The following is a 20,281-nucleotide window of genomic DNA, read 5'->3' on the forward strand; positions in this document are numbered from 1 at the left end:
CCTATGTAAAACTTTGATCCCCCATTGTGGCCCCACCCTACCCAGAGGGTCATGACTTGAATCTACACTATGTAATGAAGGTCTCACATAAGTTTCAACTTTTACAGCCCAGTGGTTCTTGAGAAGAAGATTTTTAAAAGATACCACTAAATTTTCACTAATTCTTAATTATCTCCCCTTGAAAGTGGGTGTGGCCCTTCATTTGAACAAACTTGAATCCCCTTTACCCAAGGATGCTTTGTGGCAAGTTTGGTTGAAATTGGCCCTGTGGTTCTTGAGAAGAAGATGAAAATGTGAAAAGTTTACAACAACAACAACAACGACAACGACGACAGACAACGGACAAATTTTGATTAGAAAAGCTCACTTGAGCCTTTGGCTCAGGTGAGCTAAAAAGGAAAAAAGAAAAGAAAAAATTAAGAAATCCATGAAACAACCTGAGGCTGCAGATGCACTGTGTAGAAACGGATTAGGGTAAAGTGTGTTACCCTAGTCCAAGATGGCGACAAGCAAATACGCTTCGATCATTTTGCACTTAGTTTCAGCGTTATACAGACTTGTATCATAAATTTTGTTGTTAAAATTGAATTCTTTCATACAGAAGACAACTATTGCAAAAAGTTGGTATGACATGCGCTGATTAAAGCCAGATTGCGAATACAAAATTTGAGCATGATTAGGGTAAAGTAAATTTTTGACTAGGGTAAAGATATTATGAGCTTTTTTGGTGACTAGGGTAAAGTATGTGTAAAATATCATTTTCCTTGTTTCAGGACCTAAAACATCCTATTTCGAGGGATGTTTACTCCTTCTAGGCAACTGATCCTACTTCTGTAATTGCCAGGGGTCCGTGTCCACAGATTTATATTGTTTGTAGTTTTCAGTGATAGATCACTGTTCATTATCCTACCTTTTTCATTGAGCAGACTCGACACAAACTCTGGGCCTTTTCATAAAATCATTGCACAAAACACTATGAAACGGAAAAATTCTGATTTTAAAATGAACCGAGAGCAATGGCGAATTACTACTTCTTGCAGTTAGTTCATGATCCTATTTATGGACATAATATAACAAAATGAGTAGGAAAAACAACACTCTTTTGATTTAGATGCGGCGAAAATATTTTCAAACATCTACAGATTAATTATTTAAAAATTATAAAGAAAGGGGGGGGGGGGTATTTTATTTATTTATTTATTGTAATGACGTGTGCATAATGGCCAGAAATAGGGTTTTGTAGTATTCTTACACTGGATCTATGATCGAGAAACGATGCGAAAAAATATCATTGCTGTATCTATTGAGGTAACTGGCAAAGCATTTCTTCGAAAGAGAAAATAAATCTACAGTCGGGGTTCTGATTCTTAAAATTTCTGTATGTAAGGTGTTTCTTTAAAGGTGTTTCTTTCACAAGTTGAACACCTGTGAAACGTTTCTGTTTTTGTAAACAGGGCACGAACATTTTGTTAATGTTGACGTTTTACCGTGTTCAACTCTGTACACATCACTGAGTATATACGGACTGATAATACTGGTGAATTGGTTTTGCTTTCCCACATTTCCCACATTTCTACTCTAATTTTTCTGGATTATAGTTTGAATATACACTGTATTTTATTAAAACAATTTTTTTACTTCTCATAAGTACATATATTAAAGATAAAATTTGCTTTGCAAGGACGTATCAATTAAACGCATCCCGAAATTCCTAGTTTCAATAATTTCCAGATTTATAGAGTAAGTTTTTAAAATTATATTTCCGTGTGAAATGCTATAGTAACATAGGTAAAACTCCAAAGTCCGATGATGACGCCAAAGTCCATGGTAATCTGTGCGAAACCCTGATGGTTTGTTGTCGCATATCAGTCATAATATTATGCCGAAAATTTGAGAAAACATTAACATAAAATTTGTGTCTAAGCACCTTTAAAATTGCATAAAAGTATTTAAAATAGCTCAAATAAAAGCAGTAGTATTAAATCTTTCAATAAATTAAGAACTATTCGAATAAAAATTTCGTTTTTAAGGGGAGCCGAGGTATTGACTTCGACTACTTAATGACATCACTTTTTTCAATGAAACACATGGAGAGAACGAACAGTATTTAAGATCAAAAGTCCATAAATCAATTACAAAATAGGAGCAGAGCAAACACGGACCTCCAAAACATGATTGAAGGTGGGATCAGGTGCCATGAAGGAGTGAGCATCCCCTGCTGACCGATCACTCTCGCTGTGTGCTCCTTGTTATGATCAGGAAATAACGGAAAAATCCGTCGTCAATTCAGTGTATAAATAATGGACTAACAATAAGTATGAAAAACACCAGTCAGCATTTGACTCAATGATAAATTGTATTTGCTGACAAGGTCATTGTATCAACCATAGAACTTACATGTACGAAATGATGACTTCAAACGAGACTGCTGAAATTCTTGTTTTATCAACTTGTTTGTCAATAATTTTCCTCGTTTTAGAAATTGTTCATACGTAGAGCATGCTCTTGTGTATCGAATCAACTGAGATACTAGTATATAAACTCCGTTTGCAGGTGATGAAGGTATATTGCTGCATAAGTAAGGGAAGTTGACGATTGAAAAGTTAAGTCATCACGTTAATCATAGAGCTTGGTTGTTAGATTACCATTATAACTTATTTTTCAAGTAAAATATCTAAATATGAAACAGATGTTTTAGACTCTGTGGTATCTTTTATCTCAAGCTCACTAGTATATATCGTATTGATATTAGAATGGAAATTACCATTGTTAATTGACAATACGTCGTCAAACATAACAAAACAAATAATAAAAAAAAAATCAAACAAACTCAACACCATTATTTTTTGTGGATATTGATACATTGTCTAAAAATGTTTTATTTATATACATTTACTGTTATATAACCTTTTTTAAATAGAGATACGAACGTTAGACGATTAATTTTGCTTCCATGATTTCTATGCAGGGTAAAAAATACTACCTTAAAAAGTAACAGTATTTGAATATTTTTCAGAAAGCCTTTCTCAACTTCATTAATTGTATAAAGCAGTTGTTCTGTGTACATTTAGTATGTATAATAAATAACTTTACCCTAATCTCAAAAAACTTTACCCTAATCGTAAAGAAACAGTTCTTAGACTTTACCCTAATCTATGGCAAAACTTCATTACGCGTTTTCTGGTTAATTACGCAGAGTTAAATTTAGTCTCCTTCTGAGCAAGAAAAACCGATGCTGCAAAACAAATTGGTGCAAAATAAAGTAAGGTTTTTCATTAGTTTTCACCGATATTTATTCATGGATATTTGAAGCGTAGGAGCTTGTCGCCATCTTGGACTAGGGTAACGCACTTTACCCTAGTCCATTTCTACACAGTGAGATGCATTAAAATATTTTTAGAAAAGATGTCACAGAAGTTCTTTCTGCATTGTCACCATAATCAAAATTTAGTCTGAATTATCGCTTATCTTACGATGTTTGTTTTAGAATATAATTTGATAGGTAACTGCAAAGGATAGAAGAGGTAAGGTACACATTATAATCAGTTCACAGCAGTCAATGATCATTTAATTAAAATCATTAAAGAAACAGAGAACAGGTGTGTAACGACATGTGTTTAAACAGAAATTAACGACTCGAAAAGTGACCAATTACCCCCAGGATGTCAACCTGGAGAGCCTTAATTATCTCCGAATCAGCTTAAATAGATAGGTGAACATGCTAACATTTCAGAAAATGTTATTTGTATTTTGAAATTGAATTTTCAGGATATTGTATTCAAATATACACATTTATTAATTTTTTTCTGACTAACCGATTACCAATGTTCCGACCGAGTAACCGGTTAACTACAAATTGCCATCCCTAATATTTAGATAAATTTATAAAATGGCAGCCTTCAGTGAATGCAGAAATAACCCAGGCTTGACCTTAACTTCAAAACAAAGATCAGTTGCAGACAAAGGTGTTAATTAATCTTAAAGTGACAAATAAATATAAGCCTCTAAATTTTCTGCAGCAGACAAGATAATTCATCTCAGGGTATTAATTGTACTGCTCTCTCACCCTTTTCTTCTAAGTTTACAATAAGAACTTTTTCAGCAATGATAGAATGAGGTTATTATCCCACTACCTGTTAAATAATGGGGATGAAGGACACATGGTCACATGACTCTGTTTATTTACATCATAGTCTCCGTTTATATAAGTGCAAAACATGTTAAGCATCAGTTCTTGTACAAATTTTTGACAACTTTTTTACTTTAATTATTATATAAAAAAAAATAATGAACATTCTTGTAAACATCAACAAATTATGAAAAAGATTGATCCACTCCTCTGTTTCCCTAAACTGCGTGTCCAGCAAGTCGGTGACGTCATACACGATCTGTTAGTACAGCAAGTTAATACTTGGTGAATACAGGGGTGGTATTATTATTATGTAAAAACAGGTCATAATCAGTATATGTTGAAACATTTTGCAAAACGGGGAACACAAAAATTATTTTTGCATAGCTGATAACTGAAATCTTATGTAGGTATATCTTAATGCTTATTTAGCTTATGTGTGATGTCATAATTGGTTTTTCCCGTACTCGAGAAATGTAAATATGACATGTTTTTGTCATGCTTATGTCCTTTTCAACAATGTCCTGTGCAATATTGAAGTCAGATTCACCATTCAAAATTTTTACAGTTCATCAATAATTTGAAAACTTGCATTTCAAAATATATCACCATATAACCGTGAAGGGCTTCAAATTTAGACCTTTACTCGGAACTTAGGGCCATTGAGCAGTGAGGGATCTTTATCGTGCCAATGCCTGCTGTGACACGGGGCCTCAGTTTTTAAGGTCTCATCCAAAGGACCCGCAACTTTCACTTCAAAGTGCTGAGCGCCTAACAAAGGAACAGTTGCTACCTATTTTTTTATTGACTTGGGTCAGTCACGGCCTTTTGTACTACCTGAGGATGCTTCCATATAAATATGACCAATCATGGCTTTGCTGTTCTTGAGAAGATTTTAAAAGATTTTTCCTATATTCCTTTGATCGTCCATTGTGGCCCCACCCTACCCCCGGGGGTAGGGTTTGAACAAATTTGAATCTACACTGCCTTAGGATGTTTCAACATAAGTTTCATCTTTCCTGCCCAGTGGTTCTTGAGGAGAAGATTTTTAAATGATGCCATTAATTTTTCACTAATTTGTAAATATCTCCCCTTGGAAGAGGACGTGGCCCTTCATTTGAACAAATTTGAATCCCCTTTACCCAAGGATACTTTGTGGCAAGTTTTGGTTCAAATTGGCCTAGTGGTTCTTGAGTCCAAAATGTGAAAAGTTTACAGATGGAAAGATGGACAGACAGACAGCTAGACGAATGCTGGAAAAAGTGAGATCAGAAAAGCTCATTTGAGCCCAGTGATTCATTTTGAAAATGGTTATCATGGGTCCAAAGGACCCCTCTTACTGACAACAATGAGTCCCATGCCAAAACCAATGTGTCCAAATCCAAGGGTACTCACATGCTCAATGGTACCGTATATTAGATATTACAGCAATAGAGGAAATTCTGGTGAAATAGAAAAGGGTTTTGTCTGGAAGTGCAGTTGTTTTATTGAAGCTGTGAGTGGTTTATACTATAATTACTATCAACTGGAAGTAAGAATAAATGACTATGTGGCATGTAAATAGTATATTGTCAACTTTGCACCTTGGTTCTATTTTTAGATTGAACATACGATTTCACACATAATTTGTATCTGTCATAAAATGCATAGAAGCAGACCAGTTGTTTTATTGAATGAAGTAAAGAAAGTTTTCTTTAAAAAAAAAGAAGTATGAAAGCCCTAGCACCAACCATTCAAAAATTATGGCCAAGGTTAAAGTTTTTCAAAAGTAGGTCAAACTCCTATGTCAAGGTCCAATGGTCAAAGTGGTTGGTATCCAAAGGAAGGTGATGTCACAAGGATTACATATGTGAAGTATGAAAGCCCAAGCATCCACCATTCAAAAGTTATGGCCAAGGTTAAAGTTTTTCAAAAGTAGGTCAAACACATAGGTCAAGGTCAAAAGGTCAAAGTGGTTGGTATCCAAAGGAAGGTCTTGTCACAAGGATTACATATGTGAAGTATGAAAGCCCTAGCTCTAACCGTTCAAAAGTTACTGCCAAGGTTAAAGTTTTTCAAAAGTAGGTCAAGGTCAAAGAGTCAAAGAGGTTGATATCCAGAGGAAGGTCTTGTCACAAGGAATACACGTGAAGATTGAAACCCCAAGCACCAACTGTTCAAAAGTTATGGCCAAGGTTAAAGTTTTTCAAAAGTAAGTCAAACTCCAAGGTCTAGGTCTAGGTCAAAAGGTCAAAGTTGTTGGTATCCAAAGGAAGACCTTGTCACAAGGAATACACATGTGAAGTTTGAAACCCCAAGCACCAACTGTTCAGAAGTTATGGCCAAGGTTAAAGTCACATAAAATTTTGCAAAAGTGGGTCAAACTCCAAGGTCAAGGTCAAAAGGTCAAATATGATGGTACTCAAGGAAAGGTCTTGTCACAAGGAATACACATGTGAAATATGAAAGTCATAGCTCCAACCAATAGCTCCAAGTTATGGGCAAGGTTAAAGTTGACAACAGACAGACAGATAAACAGACAAACAGACAGACAGGACAAAAACAATACACCCCCGGGATCTTTCCATCCGGGGGCATAATTATTCAGAATTAACCTTAACTACAAAACAAACTTCATTTGCAGACAGAGGTGTTAATTTATCTCAATGTGACAGATTAAGAAGATGTTTAGGATTTTCTTCAAGAGGAAAGTTAATTAATCCCAAGGGACTCATTGCAGCTTTCATAGTTTTCAATAGGAACATTCTCAGCAGTTATTTCTCTTTGCCCTGGTATTCATTCTCTAATGTAAAGTTAAGGAATCTACTCCACTACCTCAGCTCCAAACCGGATGACACAGAGAACCAAACTTGGCATCATGATATGTCTTACTGCCTTTTAAACCAACATACAAAATTTGAACTTAATTGGTCAACCATAAAAAAAGTTATTAGTAAAAAAACAGAAAATTTGTGGATGGAAAAATGAGAGACAGACAGACAGACAGAGGAACAGACAGACAGGGTGATCACTATGTGGCACCCACAAATCCTTGTGGGCCCTAATTAACAAGAGGCCCAAGGGCCTTGAATTGCTCCTCTGATAAAGTGTACAACCTATCACTTCTATTTGAAGCCTCAAAGTATCTTGTATATTTAGAAAAAGCCTTGAAATTCCAAAGGTAGGTCATCATGACCTACACTTTAGATGAAACACTCTGAGAACCCAAGGTGATTCTAAGCCAATAAGTACCTGAGAGTAGGTCATGGTGACCTACTTATCACTTGTCATTCTCTAAGGACCCAAGATGCATCAACTAAGTTTGATGATTCTAAGCCACTTAATACCTAAAATATAAAATTTCAAAAGTAGGTCACGGTGACCTACTCTTCAGTCGACCTACTCCGAAGACCCAAGATGCATCAACTGACAAAGTTTGATGATTCTAAGCCAAGTAGTACCCGAAATATTTAATTATAATCATATAAATTGAAAAGTAGGTCACGGTGACTTACTTTTCAGTTGACGTTTTTCGAAGACGCAAGATACATCAACTTACAAAGTTTATGATCATAGGCCTTAAAATGTCCAAAATATGCCTCTAAGATGCTTTGAAATCGAATGCCTGTAAAGTTGAAAAAGTAGGTCATTGTGATCTACTTTTTAATAAATATGTTTTATGGCCCCAAGATGCATCATCTTACAAGATTTAATGATTCTGAACCTCTCAGTATTTGAATTAATGACTTTTATTGTTTTGAAAAAGATTAGCCATAAAATTCAAAAAGTAGGTCAAGGTGACCTACTTTATAGTTGATGTACTCCACGGACCCAAGATACATCAACTGACAAAGTTTGATGATCATAAGCCTTAAAGGTGTCTTCTACCTATTCCCACTTTTTAAAAATCTCAATTCCACCTGTTCCCACTTGCAAATAACAATAGATGTTTAGATACCAGTTAATTTGTTTTTATAGTAATTAGACTAATTACATCCCATCTTAGATTTACCTGTATTTTGTACATTTTAAAACAGCAAATAAATAGATTTATGAAAAAATTATACATTTCAATTTAATTTTTTTTAGAAAATAAAAAAGTGATTAAAACACTTTAATATCTTGATTTTTTTAAACATTAAATAGATTTATGAAAAAATTGAATTTAAATAGCTGAATTTTAGAAAATACTATAAATAGATTTTTGATTAATTCACTTAAAAATCTCCCTTTTTTTTCTTTCAAATATTAGTAAAAAGTCTGATTTACATGTAAATAAATTTTAAAAAGCAAATTTACCTGTCCTCTATTCCAACAGGTGTGCAATAATCATTTAAACTGTAATTATATGTTTATATAGTTAATTATTTGTTTACACAAAAATTCCACCTATTCCCACATAAAATCTTACCTTCTTCTACCTGATTTTCAAAAAGTGGGAATAGGTAGAACAAACTGCCTTAAATTGTTCAAAATATACCTCTAAATCATTTTGAAAAAGAATTGACGCAAAAGAACAAGGTTCAGTTCCTTTAAAAATCGGCCCTCTTTCAAATAAGCTGATTACTGTATATTTTTAACTTAGGAATGTGTAGAATGAAAATTTACTAAAATTATTTCTGTCGGATATACGAGGGGCATTTCAAAAGTTCTGGCAACTGGTGTGCAGTAAATTAATGAGCATCATTATCATAAATTAAATTATATCAATCCCTCAAGATAGTCTCCGTTGACCTGGACACACTTTTTCAGTCTTGAAATCCACGTGGAAAATGCTGCCCTATAGTCCTCTTTCGGTATACGCTTCATACACTGGAATACGGCACTTCCGGTTGCATGACGACTTTCAAATCGCCGTCCTCAGAGGGCTTCTTTAATAACAGCATTCAACCAGAAATCGCATGGAGCTAGGTCAGGACTGTAGGGTGGATGCCATTTTCCTTTAAATATTTGGTTACTACATGTACCTCTGATCTATGGGCAGATGCGTTGTCATGGAGGAGCTTTATTCCTCTAGTACTGGTTGTTGGTCGGGTCGTTTTATAGTGCTCTACAACCTGAGACAAGACATTCTCTGCATAAAATTGACCAGTAACACTGCTGTGTTCTGGAACCGGAACTTGAGCAACAGGGCCTTTAGAATAAAAAAATAAGGCGTACATTACTCTCCGGACAGACCGGTTTCTGCATGCAATTTGAGGCCTTGTATCATTTTCACTGATCCAAACTTTATTATTGAGCTTAGTTTCCGGTTCAAAAAAATATATCCATGTTTCATCACCAGTTACAATCTCATTTATTCGCCTTTGGTCACAATCTTCATAAATTGTTAGTAACTGTGAAGCCATTTCTACCCGGATGCGCTTTTGCTCTTTCGAGAGAAAATGCGGCACCCATCTAGCACAGACTTTCCTAAGCTTTAGGTTTTCCTTTAAAATACGAAAAACTGCTGACGATTTAATGTTAATTAAGTCTGCTATTTCCTCAACTGTATATCTAGCATCATCAGCTATCGTATTTTGAACAGCCACGATTTCTTTTTCGCCATATGCACAAACTAGACGCCCCGAACGGGGGTCATCTTCAATTGATTTTCTACCCTCTTTAAATTGAACTACCCATCTTGCTATTGCTCGATATGAAAGAGCATGCTCTCTATATACTACATCTAAATCGGTTTTTATTTCTGTTGCCATAAAGCCAAGCAATGAGTGAATTTTGCAATACGCTCTTTGCTCAACAAAAAAATTGTTCTCCTTATCAGTCATTTTTACGCCCAGTATACAGAGTATACCTAATTATGACGCCATTTTAGCAGACCTATACGTCATTTTGAATGTAAAATGACGTCACTACTAATGCATATTTGCCTAAGCTTTACAGTGGTATCAGAGTCATTTTAATCCGTAACGTAGTTAAAATTTTATATACCAGTTGCCAGAACTTTTGAAATGCCCCTCGTATATTCACTCCAAACCATATTTGTTGAATGTAGCATAGTTTTCTTATTGATGTCGCCTATTTACGACGTTATGACACTGATAACGTTATCATGAAGAAATGCAACTGAAAACAGTGTTACTAAATTTTAAGCCATCTTAAAGAAAAAAAAGTATGTTCATATCACTTCAAACTCTCTTGTATATACATGTATTTTTGTATATGTAGCATGTAGAAGACTTTGTAGTTGAGCTTTATGTGAAATAAATGTTTACATTTCTCTAATTATTAATGCGCTATGCAGTCTACATATATGAGGTTTCTCAGGTAAAAATAGCAGAAAAGTTGTCTACTTTGAGAAATAATCAACACCACGGTCTAAAATGTTCACTACACTTTCCTACATTTTGCGTCAATATCTATAACAAATTTCAAATGGATATATAAGCTCAAATAAACCAAATATGGGGGTTTATGTTGTGTTCGGATGATAACATCACAGTGTCTTTAGAAAGCAATGTCACATTTCATCCCCTTCGAGAACCCCCATTTAAATTCGGGAATTTCGATTCATTCTGAGCACATTCGAATTCCCCCTTTATTTTTCCATATCCAGACCAAGGATCCATCTCACACACACAATTTGTTTTAGTAAGATATGAATAGTACTAGACTACATTAAAGTGACAGGCAATGTTTTTCAGACGATCTGCAGTGATAGCGTATTTCGATATTTCCAGTAGGTGGTTGTGTGTTTAGGTCACAGACATAAATGTCTTTTGGAGGATTGTTCGAAACATGCATTAATAAAATAATAAATTATTATTCCCTATAATTTCAATTGTTTGTTTGGGGGTTGAGGAAGCATATTTTCTATGATTAATTGTCAAATTCTAACACAGTCTTATACCATCTGCGGATGTTTTTGTGTTCTTTGCAGGCAAATGCATGAACTCCAGTGCTAGTAGCAAATAAATAATTGACCACTCTTAGGTTTATTTAGGCATTTAGTTAAAAAATCAGCAGGTTTTCAAGAAGTTCTAAATCATCGGAAATATATATCTGAATAAAAACTGGAAATTAGCTCACCAATGAGCAATATTTATCGAGAATCAGGCCCGTAATAACAGTTTTAAATTGAAAGGGGGGGGGGGGCACTTCCCAGAGAAATCTGACAAGCAAAAAAATAAAACCGTCCAAGTCCTGGAATTTGCCTCTGCGGGACCTTACAGAAACAAAAAGGTGGGGGGATCAGCATCTAAAGCAAAATATTTTACTAATAAAAGCAAAATACTATACACAAAAAAGTGCATGAACTCCAGTGCTAGTAGCAAATAAATAATTGACCACTCTTAGATTTATTAAGGCATTTAGTTAAAAAATCAGCAGTTTTTCAAGAAGTTCTAAATCATCGGAAATATATATCTGAATAAAAACTGGAAATTAGCTCACCAATGAGCAATATTTATCGAGAATCAGGCCCGTAATAACAGTTTTAAATTGAAGGGGGGGGGGGGCACTTCCCAGAGAAATCTGACAAGCACAAAAATAAAACCGTCCAAGTCCTGGAATTTGCCTCTGTGGGACCTTACAGAAAAAAAAAGGTGGGGGGGATCAGCATCTAAAGCAAAATATTTTACTAATAAAAGCAAAATACTATACACAAAAAAGTGCCCCCCCCCCCCAGTTCTAGTCACCTTTGGTCGCAACTGCAACTTTTCTATAATTTTACAGTTGATAATATGTGTTAGTAAATTATTCCAGTCTTATAGTAGCTGGCATGATTGAGTTCTTAAAGATGTTGGTGTTGCAAGTTGCAACTGAGCACTTTAGATGGAATTACTGTGCGATAGTATTTGCTGTCAAATAATAAACTTAAGGTTAAAGTAGTCAAGACTTCTCCAACAGCAACTATATATTCTTCATAATTGAAGGATGGAATCATTTTTATTTAATATGATTTTCATCAAACAAATTTTCTTTTTAATTCCAAGGTAATGGGATTTAAAAAAAGCTACATCACTCCTGTCACACATACATGTATATTCAAACGTAATCAACCCACCCCCCAAAGTTTTACACTTTTTTTTTTTACATTGAATTCAAATTATGTGTCCTCATTACTTTTATTCAGAATCCATTTACACATCACAATAATTATTGTGGGATTTTAAAAAATACAATGTGTGATACTCACTGAAAAAAAGGAGTAAACAAGTGATAATAAGCAATTCATTTGTTGTTGTTGTTATTTTTGAAGATAAAACATATTCAATATTGTGTGTTTTAGATCTATAAAAAAAAAACACCACCACAAGTACATGTATCTGCAATAGATACCGACAGGCAAAGTTAGTTACAAATATCTAGTTATTTAATCCAATGATTTCACAATTCAACACAGATATTAACAGAAAGAGGAAATTTAATCTAAAATATTTTTTTTGGACGCTGAAGTCGAATTTCTCGATCCTGGGTGGAAAATTGACCGGGGGGGGGGGGGGGGGGGGGGGGGGGTCAAACTTGAATATTAAGATCAACGCACGGAATTCAGCCCCTACTAGCCTGTTGATCATTACACAAAGTTTTAATTCAACAGCTTAGAAACAAATGATCAAAAATATGATTTATTCATTCAAAAATTAAATAATTTGGCAAAATATTTCACTGTATTTATTTTAATCTTTAGATTAAGAAATAAAATACACATGGAGGGGCTATTACAGCACTCGACATTAAACTCACAGAAGGGATTCATATAAACCAGCATTTAAAAAAAAATAACCCGATTCGAGTTTTTATAATATACATGTTTTTACAAATAAGAGAGCAGAATCTTTTTTATTAATAAAATAGTTTCAGAAATGTCAATAGCTTATTTACATAATGTTGCTTGTATATATGTAGTATATAAGAGCAGGTCACTGCTTTTCTTCTAAACAGTATCTGATTCATATTTGTCAAATGCATCTTGAATAAATGCTGTATTGTCAATGAACCTGCCCCATATGGTGTCCAAGACCAAGAAACTGTACTGAAGCAGCTATGTGGGCACACATTCTACTATACTCTTGCACGACATTTACAATATATCAGCCGATCACTTGTATCCAAAGGTGAAACTTTGAGGAGATAATATGCCTACTTCTGATCATGACTCTGATCAAGGTTCATTGGTCTTCTTTAAAAACCAATGAGTCCATATAACATCCTTTCCCAAAGTGTTCTCCCGCATTGACTTGATATGTGCCACATGGGGCAATTAACCCATCTCGCTCTGAAAATAAAATGAAAACATGAAATCACGACTCATCAAAAGTGTGAATAAATGTTCTACACATTTGTATTCAAAATACAAGCAAATGCTGACAATCATATTATATTAAAGCTGTGAAATATAAACATATAATCCCATAAAAATTTCTGTCTGAATAGGACTAAAAGCAGTGGCGGATCTAGAATTTTCAGAAAGGGGGGATTTTTAATGTTTTGACAAGTAAAAAAAAGTGGGTGGGTGGGGTGACCGTCTAATCATATTTCATGGGGTGGGGGTAGGGGTAGGGGGTTCTGACTTTCTGTGCAAGATTTTTTTTTTGGAAACAGTCCAGATATTATGTAGACTAAATTAAAATATTTACAAAAACCGCAAGAAAAAAAATCCACGGAGAGGGGGGGTGGGAGGGTGGTGGTGGTTCAGCCGCCTTTTATAAGCTTATTTTCTGCCAGATTTTACAGCTTTGATTAAAAAATGATGTGCAAGTTTGTGCATTTATATGCTTTTTTTATATAATTTTTTTTAAAAGACAAATTATGTTATTTCAAGTGATTTATTGTCTACCAATTCCTATGTTGAGTGTCTGTTAAAATGAAAGAAATATGTATTTATTGGTATAATATAGGTCTCAAAGACATGTTAACAGCCTTTATACTCAAATTATTGATAAAAATGTTCATAAATAAAAAACTTCATCTGTCTCTTTTAATGACTATGAAAACTTCATCAATTTCTCCAAAATCTATACCATGAGCCCCTACCCCTTCTCCAACACACAAATTGGACCTGCCCGGTGAATACTTCTCGCCCATTCCTCTCTCTCTATGTATTTATACAAATAGTAAGAGCAATTGAAATTTCAACATTTATTAACACAAATCAAAACATGAAACTACAATGTTCACAATCACTCAATAAGCTAAAAAATTTATACAAAAATAATAATAAAAATCATACATCCATCTTGTTTTATACATGTACCACATAAATTTGGCCTTCTCGGGGGCTACTCACATATAAAGTCAAAAAAAATTCCTGGGTTGACACCATCAGGAAATTGTTCCACTGTAACCATAGAAACCTGGGTTGACACCATCAGGTTGTGAGTAAGGGTACCCGGGTTGACACCATCGGGTTTTAATGAATGGAACCTGGGTTGACACCATCAGGTTTAAATTTTTTGAGATACCTGGGTTGACACCATCAGATTTACATGAAATGACCCGGGTTGACACCAGCGGGTAGCTATATGTATTTAATTAATTAAATAATGCAGAAAAATTTATCTGAATTGGGGGTAAACAGGCGACAATACAAACTATTGTGAGAGCCCCAACGATGGCATTTGTAATAAACTTTTTCTTTAGCATTATGAAAAGGTGAAGTATGGGGAAGGTGGGTGGGATAACGAAACAAAAACACAGAGCATGTACATCCAGCTTAAGATAAAACAAAGGAATAGTGATGGTAAGTGAAATTTGATGCGGATTGGTTTTCGAGGTCACGTGACTACTGACCACCAGAGATGTTGCTGCCCATTACGCAATGCATTACCTAATATGGTCAAGGAATACTGGTTCCTACGACAGATAATCTTTTCTAAGAATAGCCTCCTTATCAAAGTGTCAAACAATGATTGTTTTACGAGTTCAATTAGATGTACACAACTTTACATAGACTAGAATGTAATCCCTACTACATGGCTTTATACAATGAATGTTGAACCAATGCTTCGTTAATAGTACCAACAATATATATAGAGAGAGAGATAATATTATGTACACATGAAAACTAATTAGTTATGTATAAACAAAATTTTTTCTTACAAAAAAATATCATTTTATACAAATAGTAAGAGCAATTGAAATTTCAACATTTATTAACACAAATCAAAACATGAAACTACAATGTTCACAATCACTCAATAAGCTAAAAAATTTATACAAAAATAATAATAAAAATCATACATCCATCTTGTTTTATACATGTACCACATAAATTTGGCCTTCTCGGGGGCTACTCACATATAAAGTCAAAACAAATTCCTGGGTTGACACCATCAGGAAATTGTTCCACTGTAACCATAGAAACCTGGGTTGACACCATCAGGTTGTGAGTAAGGGTACCCGGGTTGACACCATCGGGTTTTAATGAATGGAACCTGGGTTGACACCATCAGGTTTAAATTTTTTGAGATACCTGGGTTGACACCATCAGATTTACATGAAATGACCCGGGTTGACACCAGCGGGTAGCTATATGTATTTAATTAATTAAATAATGCAGAAAAATTTATCTGAATTGGGGGTAAACAGGCCAAAATGAATGAACATCATATTATAAGTGGGTATTAAGAATTGATGTGAGTGAATGCCCCCAAGAAGATAAATGAAGAACAGAAAATCTTAAGATGAGCACATTTTTGTTTGTGCAGACTGAATAGTATTTTGATTGATTCTAATATATCTTGCATAACAGTCTGAATTCCAGCGACCTAGTGACTGAATTAAATGATCTTGAATACCAACAGCAGCTGCTGTAGTGGCCGCTCCAATTCTGAAGGAATGGCCCGAGTACCTAGTATCATCAAAACCTAACCTAGATAGGACTTGTTTCACATGAAGTAGGAAAAAGTTTCTAGACATTGGATTACTTTCATCATCAACAAATAGAGCAGCATTGTTTTGTGTGTGGCAAACATTTAACCGACCCTCCAGATACATTTTCATAGTTTTAACTGGCTTTAAATGAGAATTTTCAAACACTTTTATATCAATCCCCTGTCGAAAAGGATCTGTTTTAGAGGAATTAAGTTTCAAGGTATAAAAAGAACAATCTTCTGCAAAAGTGACATCATGTATGGTTAAATAATCTTTCTGCTTATGAAAATTTGTGGTAAATTCTCCACATCTCAGAAAGCCAAAGAAAGCCATTTTACACATACAACACGAGATCTAACCAGGGTGAAAAAACACCTTTGTCAAGACAATTACATATTTGAAACAAAATTGAGAAAGTGATAGGTAATCTTTTTGATATGCTATTGCATTGTTGCTTTTTAACACCTCGCAGAACACAGTGAAGTCTCTCAAAGTCTTTAAACATAAGGCATTGGCCCTCTTTCAGGTAGAAAAAACGTATACCTGCGAGGTAAGTTTTGATTGTTTCGTGCCTTAATTTCAAATGAAGTTGACAATGTGTAACAAAATATACAAGTATATCTTCATTTATGACAGGTAGTTTACCTAAAGCTAGACACACGCGAGACATAACAAGAAATTTTAAAAAACATTCTAAACCCGTTCTGTAGGTTGCTGCTGTGCTAGGCTCAATGGAGGCATTAACTAAAAGTTCAGCATGCTTCTTTAGATCAAGATGAGGTTCGAATATTCTGGGCACAGTTTCGGCAGAGGGTCCGCTTGTGGGGCAAGACGACGGAAACGATCCATCTGAAATCGAGACAAGGCATCAGCAATGCAGTTTGTAATTCCACTTATATGACGAGCATAGATAATAAAATTGTTTGTTGCTGAACAAAGAGTTAGTTTTCGCATGAACTTCATGATTAAGGGAATTTTTGAACGACCTTTATTAATAATATGCACTGTAGCTTCATTGTCACAATTGAAAACAATTTTTAAACCAGACCACTGTGCCCCCCAAAGAACGGATGCAACAACGATTGGGTACAGCTCAAATAAGGCCATTGACAAAGACTTGTCCTCCGAGATCAGTTCTTCTGGGAAATAGCCTTGAAACCACTGGTTGTTGAAAAAACCTCCGAAAGCGGTATCTGTGGCATCTGTGAACAGATGTAGATCAGCAGCATCAGTAGTAGCATTGTCCATGAAAAAAGATCTACCATTCCATCCCTTTAGGAATTTGGACCACATATGCAGGTCAAGTCTACATTCCGAATTCAAAGTGACATGATGATGTAATTCCCGAGCTTTGGATGAAAGTTTGATCAGGTATGACACAAATGATCTTCCCGGAAGAACCACACGACTGGCAAAGTTTAGGTGACCTAGAAGACTAAGAAGTTCGCGTTTTGTGCGGGATTTCCGTTTTGAGAACTGTTGTACTAATTCCGATATTCTGATTAGTTTTTCTTCCGGTAACCTGGCCTCCATCCTTACGGTATCAAGGGTAATGCCCAGGTATTCAAGTTCTGTACATGGTCCCATTGTCTTCTTAATTGATAAAGGAATACCAAGTCTAGCAAATACGTGGTGTATCAAGGCCATTGTTCGCATTGCTTCAAAGTCTGGCGGATCGATCGTTAAGAAATCGTCAAGTAAATGAAGAATATTTGAAATCCCATAATTATTCTCCAAAATCCAGCACACCACTGTTGATAGATAGTCGAATATTTTGGGGCTTGACCGACTACCAAAGACTAGTCTTGTGAAGAAATAATACTTGTTGTTGTTTTTAATGCCATGATATGGCCACAAAGAAGGGTGGATCAGAATGAGTTTGAAGGCGTCCATAATATCAGCTTTGCAGAGCCAGCTTCCTTTACCCATTGATTGAATTATTTGAATCGCATGGTCAATAGTCACATATTGGAGAGAAAAATCCTCTTTGTTTATAAGATCATTTAAACTTGGGTGGTCCAGACTGTTATGTGGTGCCGACATATCTACTATCAAACGTTTCTTTCTTGAATATTTACTTTCAGCTAGTCCTATGGGGTTGATTCTGTAAATTTCAAAAGGTACCTCGTCATATGGTCCAATAAGGTAACCTTTCTCCAGTTCTTCAGCTATCAAACGGTTAATGGTGAGAGGATCCTGTTTTGCCGATAAAAGATTTTTACATTCCAATGGTTCGGTTGGCAGGGGGTAAATTCCCGTATGAAAACCTTCTTCTAATCCTTTAATAAGAAAGTTTGCAAACTCTTGATCTGGATATTGTTTTAATTCCTCCCGCAGCACAGATATTTTAATAGTCGATGGTACACATATCTTATGGTTAACCCCGCTTAATGTCTCCAGCGGGGTGATTGCCCGTTTTTTGAGTCACTACACTTTTGAGCTGTATGTTCCCCCTGGCAGCGTAAACAGACATGGGCGTTTCCACATCTCGCATTAACACAACCTTTCGCAGAGTTAAAATTGTTACAAATTTCCTTGTCTTGGAACACTATTCGAGGTCGACCTTGGCTGTCGGACTCCCGTCCCTTCTTTTGAGTAGGTCCTGCGGAATTGTTCTTAATCAAAAACATTGGACAAAAAGCAGCAGTATGATTGATACTGCTACAGACATAACATGCGGAGGGTCGCAAGTTTGCAAATATATTGCAGAAAAGGGTATTATCCCTCACCGACCAGTCTACCGGAATGTTGGAATATCTCAGATGAGCAGCTGCCCGGGCTGAAAAGGTTTTATGGTACTCATAAAATCCTTTACCACCATAACGATTGGACATGTCAACAATGTCTCTCTCATATAAGTCTAACTCTTCTCTTCTTTGAGGATAAGATTGGCACATTATGTTCTTATAAATGCCGAAAGCATATATAAATTCCGAAATTGAAAGGTTTTTGTGAAGTCGGGGGTCTTTCTCCGGTTTCTCATCCGCGTGTTTCCCTTCTTTTTCTCTGATCGCGATGGCGTTTGTCGTCGGAATCAAAAGCTGCGCCAAATTTACATCTTTCCCTTCAATTATAGCCTTTCGTAGTGAAGGGGGCACAGTTTCTATGAAGGGCAATGACTCTACGGCGTAACCGAACTTAGTTTTTTGTAGGAAACCAGACCTACCCTCATTGTTCTGCCATGGACTTGGACTCTGTAGCGCTGATTGTAGCGTGTATCCTTCGTCCGCGGTTTGTGTCCGTTCTGGAGCCGGGGGCTGAACTGGATTCCCCACCGCAGCTGATATTGTAGAGGGATTTGAATTCACTTTGTTGGAAACAATCCTAAGCTCCTCCTGCAACTTCGTGACTGTATTAGTAAGTGTTGAGATCGATTGTAGAAGTGTTTCAAAGTTTTTGTTACCGCCATCTTGGTTGTTTGAAGAGGAACTCGAGCCCGAGCTCAATTCAACAGGGCGATCCTCCGATGAAACATTATCGCTGCCACTGAGAAGTTCTTTAGCTTTTTTGATCAAGACACTCTTTTTGTCCGATTGACGAAAGGATATATTGTTCTTAGTCAGTTCCTCCCGTAACTTAGACACAGTCCAGTTCTCCGGTCTTGTTAGGTCGTACGGGGCACTGGATGAGCTTGCCCGTGCGCTGCGGCGTTCGGCCATAGTTTAAGTCACAGTTATCACAGGAAAACAATCAGTTCAGTTAAAATAGTTGATCAACGATTTCTAATAAAACAGTACACCATAAAAGATCTAATCCATCTAATAATAACGAAACAAAAACACAGAGCATGTACATCCAGCTTAAGATAAAACAAAGGAATAGTGATGGTAAGTGAAATTTGATGCGGATTGGTTTTCGAGGTCACGTGACTACTGACCACCAGAGATGTTGCTGCCCATTACGCAATGCATTACCTAATATGGTCAAGGAATACTGGTTCCTACGACAGATAATCTTTTCTAAGAATAGCCTCCTTATCAAAGTGTCAAACAATGATTGTTTTACGAGTTCAATTAGATGTACACAACTTTACATAGACTAGAATGTAATCCCTACTACATGGCTTTATACAATGAATGTTGAACCAATGCTTCGTTAATAGTACCAACAATATATATAGAGAGAGAGATAATATTATGTACACATGAAAACTAATTAGTTATGTATAAACAAAATTTTTTCTTACAAAAAATATCATTATATAAACATGTTTTTGTTGCATTAAGGTTGAACTCTGGCAAATCCTTATACTGAACAATTTTTGCGAAAAGACTATTTGACCCCCCACCAACCCACCCCCCGATTCCCCATGAAATAGCATTTTGTTAAGTTTATTATTTTTTTTTTGCTTGTCAATGG

The 20,281-nt window shown here is 35.6% G+C and overlaps 1 protein-coding gene and 1 pseudogene across 1 annotated transcript in view; both read right to left on the minus strand.

The window, feature by feature from the left end:
* Nucleotides 1-20,281, minus strand: part of LOC133192071 (influenza virus NS1A-binding protein homolog A-like) — a 204,720-nt gene that overhangs the window by 73,808 nt on the left and 110,631 nt on the right. The window lies entirely within an intron of this gene.
* On the minus strand, nt 15,249-19,581 carry LOC133192669 (uncharacterized; annotated as a pseudogene).

Source organism: Saccostrea echinata, unplaced genomic scaffold (assembly GCF_033153115.1).
Source record: "Saccostrea echinata isolate AGI-Se365-2 ecotype Australia unplaced genomic scaffold, CSIRO_AGI_Sech_v1 ptg000025l, whole genome shotgun sequence".
NCBI lineage: Eukaryota > Metazoa > Mollusca > Bivalvia > Ostreida > Ostreidae > Saccostrea > Saccostrea echinata.